Raw genomic sequence first — 7,864 nt, forward strand, 5'->3', positions numbered from 1 at the left:
GAATATCATAAAACTGCAGAGCCCATAGTGGCTCATGATACAGTCTCCACAGTGCAGAGAGTAAGTATTCCTTATTGTTACCACCTCCGCCCAGTGGTTTTCTTGAGATTTAGTTAGAAGTCCTCCAAAATAACAGTACACTTAACAATTGTTGTTTAAGTCTTCATCCAACCTAAAAATAAGTTGACATATGAAAAGACATCATTTTACATCTTTCACAGACCTAAGTAATTATTGTTTTCCTACTGAAATATTATTTCCGTAAGAGAATTAAAGAGAGCCAAAGGATTAGTCACTAATATTAGTATAGGTGTATTATTCTTCCTTATATGGAACCATTACATGTTTCCTTTCTTTTTTGACACAAACTAAAAAAAAGATACACCTGATATTAAAAATCAAGAAATAATGGGAGCACTGTCTCCTTGGCATTTGCCAAAAGAATGGTTCATTCAGTGAGTTACCTAAACCTTTATTTTCAAAGTTAGATAGTTAACAAATATGACTATCAGAACATTTCTTGGCCCTCTTCACTTAACACATGCCAAACTTAGAACAGGCAAAATCATCCCAGTTGGCATTTCACTGCCCAAAAGATACTTGTTAAAGAGACCCTTGGCCTCAATATAGACATTGGAGTGAGCTCACAATGAAAGTATTGTTGTGTAGACTCTGCTAATCTTGGTAGATTTTATATTTTAAAAAGCTAGAAATTCTTCGAAATCATCATGTGTTTTTCCCTCTAAAAGGTACAAAGAAAAAATGCTGTGGAAACTCTTAATGACAACCACAATCCTGTGTTAAAATGATTCGTGTTAATCCGATTATTAAATCCCTGAGTTGTATCTCTCAGCTTTAACTGCTTCAGCAATGTCTTTATTACATTTACCACAAAAGTAGAAGGAAAAAAAAAAAGGAAGTCCAATTGGATAAAAATCAAATTAAGAGAATAATGAGTCCAGAAATTCCTTTAAGATGTAGTAGATCAGGTTCCACGTCTGAATATTTACTCAGACATTTCACTTGCAAAATAAACATCACAAAGAATTTCCTCCCCATTTTCTTTTCTAGCTGTTTTGGCTATTTATATACCAGCTATTTTTGGATAATTTCAAATCATTTTGTACAAAATATTCTAGTAAGTTTATGTTTTTCTCTTCCATTGTTTCTTTTTATGTCCATTACCAACTTTCCTACTTCCACCAATTCTGAAGATACTGGTTTGTAATCTCCAATTTAGCCTTGTAATGTCACATTTTATACATTATTTGAGAACAAGAACATCACAGTGTTCTTTAAAATACACTCTATCACGTTTATGATTTTTAAAGTGGACATATTGAGGAAAGCATACCTTTGAATGAAATCATCTCTAGTTCCAATATCGTTGGCCATAAAACTACAGCCAATATTTACTTTTAAAATATGTATTTTATAATTTTCTTGGGGGGGGTGTTCTCCCTTTATTTTATTATTATTATAATTTTTTAAAAAATTCTTTATTGTTTAAAGTATTACTGTTCTCCCTTTAATGCTCTCCATTTTCTGGCTTGCCTGTCCTAATTCACCAATCCTTCCAAGATTCCCTTCAAAATTTCACTTTCTCCAGGAATCAGCCCTTCACTGAGCTCTCCACCCTTGTGTCTGCAGTGCTTTGGGGACTGGAGAAGGCTCTGTGGAGGAGGGGCCATTGGAGCAGAGAAGGATTTGAGTAAAATTTGATATGCAGAAATGGGTGGAGGAGGGCATTCCAGGAGCAAGAAGCAGGGTGGGTGGGTAGAAGAGTAGCAACATTGTTGAAATTAGAGCTGAAAGATTGGCAGGAGCCAGACAGCCACTTAAACATGCCAAGGGAAGTCCTTAAAGGTGCCTACGCTCTGGGCTGACCTAACCAGGCAGAGCTGTAGGATGATTACCTTAGTCCCTATGGTTTCAGGGCTGGCCTGTCTCCCGGAGGATAGTCTAAGCCTCTAGAGCAGTGGTTCTCAACCTTCTGGCCCTTTAAATACAGTTCCTCATGTTGTGACCCAACCATAAAATTATTTTCGTTGCTACTTCATAACTGTAATGTTGCTACTGTTATGAATCGTAATGTAAATATCTGATATGCAGGATGGTCTTAGGCGACCCCTGTGAAAGGGTCGTTCGACCGCCAAAGGGGTCGCGACGCACAGGTTGAGAACCGCTGCTCTAGAGGACAAAGACCAGTGAAATCCTTTCTGACTCACTGAATATAACAGAGGCATAAGTTTCTTATTCATGTAAAAAATAATGTCACTCCTAAGACATAATTACTAGAATTATGTGTTCATGAGAGTCTCTTTACTTTTAAAGATAAATTTTATCTTCCAAAGTGTAGCAAGATAGTCAGTCTCGTGGCAAATACTAATGTCTATTCAATTGAACTCTGAATTGATTTATCAGCTAGGCCCATAATTATGTTATTCATATATTTTCCAACTGCAAAAATAGAATTGGCCCTAAAAATAACAATTCCTTTTTATATAACATTTACAGTCCACAGGGCATCCTCAAGGATTCTCAAAGTCACCCTGCAAATTTGGTTAACACCCCTGTTTTATAGATGAGGAAACTGAAAGCAAGAGAGATTGCCTTGGAAAATAAACCTCACCCTGGAGGTTGGAGCCTTGATTTTCCCAGTTCCCTGGGGTGCTTGACTGTCTCCCAGGGACCATCCATAACCATTTCCCACTTGGTCAGAAGAGGCTACTTAATGGGACTGCTTTACTCTACCAATCAACACACCAGGGAGAGGTTTTACTCAGAGGCGGATGAATGTAGGTTTCAGGGCTGCTTTGTCTGCGGACTCTAACATAATCCCACCATAGATAACCAAGCTCCCATTTTCTAGGATAAATGTATTCATTGGGAAGGTGAACGCTACCTTTTCCCTCCTGTTGCAGACATAGCTTCCTATTTTTAATTATCGGAACAGTTTTATTATACTCAGAGACAAGGGGCACCCACCTAGGGTTTTAAATCCCACAGTGACATATCCTATATAATAAAGAGCTAATATGCTAATTAGACCGAACAGCCAGACGACCTTTCGTACAAAGCCGGGCTGCGAGGGCCGAGCCCCTTGCACGAATTTCGTGCATCGGGCCTCTAGTCTAATATAAACATGAGTCTAAACTGGATTCATACTAATGTGCGCTTCAACCTTACCTGGCAGTGATGCTGGATTGGCTACATTGCCCTTAGACACCATGAAGACTTGACTTTGAAGCTGAATTAAATAGTCTTTAAAAACCGTTGAAACAAAGCCTAGGAAGGCATGTTATAAATGATACACCAATTTTACATGTTGGCATTTGGAAACATTGACATTCAATAAGTTTGAGACCTAATAAAAGAAACTTAAATATCAAGAAGTGTAGGCTATGAAGCTGTAAAAATCCAGAAAGTGGGTGACAAAGTAAGCATTGAGTCAAGCAAGCCCTGAGTCAGAATCTAACGGGCACACTCTGCTGTGAATCTGGCCCTGGTTTTCCTATATTAATATACTTATCCTAACAATGCTGATATTGCTCATAACCATGGTGGTGCACCCTTTGTTTTTTTTTAGAAATGCCTTCTGACTTGGTTTATGAGACACAGAAGAAAATCAGTATCTCCACTTCATTCTCATCTTGATTTTTCTCAGTTAAACGAAATATAGTTACAACCCTTGTTCAGACTTGTCTGAATACTTTGTCAGTTTCCAAAAAAGATTAGCTGCCAGTAAGATATTTATCTGCCTGTGACCAAGCACTGAGTAATGCCACCTACTTTTGTTTTGTGGAGAAGTTAAAATGTAATGTGAACAGTTTATAGAAAGGCATTGTTCACAAGATAAGTCTCTGGTAGATTTAGGTGTAACTGTTTTCACATTTTTACTTTTGTTTTGTGGAGAGGTTAAAATGTAATGTGAACAGTTTATAGAAATGCATTGTTCACAGATAGTCTCTGGTAGATTTAGGTGTAACTGTTTTCACATTTAAATGAATAATTGCATAAGCTAAACTCCAAGTATAAAGAGCATTTGCATTCAAATTACTTTCTTATGCTTTGTTAAAAAACCACAACAATTTTTCAGAGGCTGTAATACTTCCAAATTTTACTTTAAAAACTTCATTATGGAAAATTTCAGCCATATCCAAAAGTAGAGAGAGCAATAGAATGAAGTCAATGTATTCATTGCCCAGCTTCCATCACAGTCAATGGTGTCTCATTTGCTAGTATACTCTTATTCAGTCCCTGTCCCCCACTGTCACAGAATTATATTGAAGCAAATCTCAGATGTCATATCATTCTCTCCTTAAATAATTCAGTACATATTTTAAGAGATAGGGAATCTTTTAAAAATATAACCATGATATTATTTTCACACCTAAAAGAAAGTAAAGTTCTTTAATATCATCAAATATCCAATCACTCAAGAAATATACCCAAATCTAAGAAAGTCAAATGTCAAGGAAAAACATTATTTCAAAAGATGTAATACTCAAAAATGAGGGAGCTACTCCCCTTCAAGAAAAAGGAAACAGCATTCTCTTATAGCAGAGAGCTGAAGGTCAGGGGCTGTAGGGGGGAATCCAGGAATGGTATGTACAATTTGTAACATATGCATATGAAAATTTTTTTTCTTGGTTGATGGCATTCATCAGAATGTCAAACAGCTTGAGACTGAAAACATTTAAAGAACTTCTGCCCTTGGTTATGATTGTGTGATTGTGCCAATCACTTCACTGTGCCTGTTAAGAATTAGTCAAATAGGGAAACAAATCCATCTAAAATAACCGCGATCAAACTGAATTCAACTCAGCATTTACTGAGCATACAGTAGATGCAAGACAATGGGTTACATTCTTGATAAACAAAGGTAAATTAGTTCTAGTGAATTTATAGTCTAGAAGGAGAGGGGATTCAACAGATTAATATAGTTATAATAGTATGTCATGAAAAAGGTGCCTGCTGTAGGTATACTCATGGGGATCCAAATGAAAAAGCAATGATGTTACTTGTGGGGGAGGAGGGGAAGGGGGGAAAGACGATGACCAGGGGTCATAAGATAGAACAGAGTTGTAGAAGATGTCAAGAACTGTAGCATCAATTCCTGTCTGAAGATCTTCCTTATGCCCCTAGCTGAGAGACATGGATAAATGTGTTCTGTACCCCCATCACTGGGTAAGGGGGGAGAAGAGGTTACATGTAAGTAGTATTTAGAAACTGAACAATTCCTTAGATCTGGAGAGGAAAGACTCCATGAAGAGAGAAGGGAAGCATTCCAGGAAGAGAAAAAGCAGGAACGAATGAGTGGAAATTACTGGCATGTTAGGGAACCAGCAGTGTGGTGACCTTCCAGCAGCGTGTGTGGGTGGGGCTGGCTGACTGGAAATGCCTGCTGGGACCAGAAGTTGGAGCCTTCCAGGCCAGAACTGAACCTATATTCTGTGTCCAGAGAAAAGCCATCAACACATTTTAACTGAACTAGTTCTATCTTTACAGAGTATGTCTCACCCTTAGGTGGATGGGTGCCCAAAGTTTATTGAACTGGTGGTGCCTTGAATTAGCTGGATGGGGAGAGGTGAGAGAGAAGCAGGCTATTCAGGAATCAATTGCAATAAGCCAGGAGCGGTCCAGAGTGACAGTTGTAGAAAAGAGATGAGGGGACATTTCAGAAATTTTAGAAATCATTATTTTTAAAAAGTGAAAAAAGAAACATAAGCAAGACCAAAGCATCATAAAAATTCTATTACATAGTGTAGAACAGTGTTAGTATGATCCCATTTCTGGAAAGAAAAAAAAGCTATAAAACGCAAAATATCATAGGAAGGATATGGAAGAAATAGATACCACTGGTTGTAGGGCATGGAAAAAGGATTGGGAGAGGTAGGAGAGAGACTTGTCTCTTTGGTAGGTTGAACCACATGATTATCTATTGGCTAGTTAAAAGAATATATAATTTCTTCCTTACTGTCAACCACATAGGCAGAAAATTGGAAAAAGAGAAAAGGTTTTAGAGACAAGATAGAGGTTCCATTCTAGCTCTGACTCTTCCTAACTGTGGGGCGTGGACAAACTAATTTCTTTTATTTTCTGTCCTCTTATTTGCAGAAATAGAGATAAAACTGGCTAATTCCTAGGTCACTATAACAATAATTAAAAGAATCCTACACAAAGCATCTGGTACAATACCTGGCATAGACTAAATACTCAATAAGTAGCAGCTATTTTATTATCAACAAAATTTCCTTGATATGAGTATAGTCTTGGAATAATAAAAGTTCCTCGATCTAGTTTCAGGTGTGCTCATTAGCTAATCTTATTCCTACATTAAAAATTTACATTGTACAAAACGACTAATGTAATCCATCTGATGAGCACTATCCATTACATATCTGTTTCTAGAAATTGAAACTTAACATTATTTATCTGCATTTCTACGTAGAGGTTAGTTTTTGTCTTTAAATGCTACTGACTCTATATTTACTGAAGTCGTGTATGCACAGAGGACTACTAAATACAAACTAGATGCCACAGGGCACCAAGAAAGAATAATAAGTTGCTACCCTCTAAGAACTGACAACCTCAGTGAGACAAACAGGTGTGACCTTCAAGTAACCATGTCCCAGATCTGGCAGAAGAGATGGAAATACTGGCAATGAAGCACCCAATTCTGGCCATGCATTTGCTGTAAGATGTCAAGTCACGGGTTAGGAGAAGTTCACTCTGCAAACATTTTTTTTTAGGTGGGTTTCCTCTGTATAATACTATGGTTAAAATCAATTGAGACTGTGACAGCAACAGCATCCTAAGTGTTACAAAATAGTGGTCACTCTCAAAAGTCTTACTACACATTGTTTGAACAGTCACATCATTATTAAAGCATCATCAAACAAAAGTTTCTTTGTTATAGATTGAGATGAATAATTGCAAACCATTTTCATGTGAGATGTTCTGGCTCAGATTTGCCCCAGCCTGTAAAATGAAGAAGGCTTTGCAAAGAAAATAGCTGGGGTTTAAGAAATATTTTTGTGAAAGGCAGGAAATAATGATAAACATCTTCCAGTGTTGGTGAATGCTTCAAAAAAAAAAAAAAAAAGGCGTAAGGCCTGGGGAAAATGCATTTCACTTCATACACAGCACTGTGGGGAGAAAGAATGGTGGGATGGATAACAAAAGCCATTCAGATCATTATTCAAATATTTCTCTTTGCAGCAGATGGGTCTTGAGAGAAACACCAACACCAGGCTGTAGAGAAACAACGGCTTAACATACACACTAATTTCTAAAGCCTGTATTGATGCTGTAAATGTTATGGATGCGCGCCTTGGAGGGATGACTGGCTTCATACTAGCCAGCAGGTCTATCTCCTGAGCTGCCAGAAGGTCCACACTTGTATCTACCCCCCTAGCTACCCTATGCTCGAAGCCCCAGGGTACATATTACAGTGGAGGACGGGATCAAGAGGTTCATCTACAGCTATGCACAGGCAGCAGCACCAGTTTAATATCCGTCCTCTTCCTTTCCCCTCCCTAATTCCATAAATCTCAAGATCAGAGTTACAAAGAGACTGGGAACTCCAGCAGAGCGCCGAGGCCCTCCCTCCCCTCCCGCCAGGCCCTCCCTCCTCCAAGGAGCATTAGTGCCGTGCAAATTGCTTCCAAACATCCTTCGCAGGCACCGCAGGGCGAACCAGACCCGGTTTTCTTCTGCAGCTTCCACGGAGGCCAGAGGAGATGACAAGTGGCGTGCGTGTGTGTGTGTGTGTGTGTGTGTGTGTGGTAGCGGCGAGGGGGAGGCTTGCCCAAAGATAGCCACCTTCTCCCTCCCCAGCCCACCCCTCGCTCCCAGCCTA

The sequence above is a fragment of the Myotis brandtii genome, unplaced genomic scaffold (genome assembly GCF_000412655.1).
Source record: "Myotis brandtii unplaced genomic scaffold, ASM41265v1 scaffold374, whole genome shotgun sequence".
Taxonomy (NCBI): domain Eukaryota; kingdom Metazoa; phylum Chordata; class Mammalia; order Chiroptera; family Vespertilionidae; genus Myotis; species Myotis brandtii.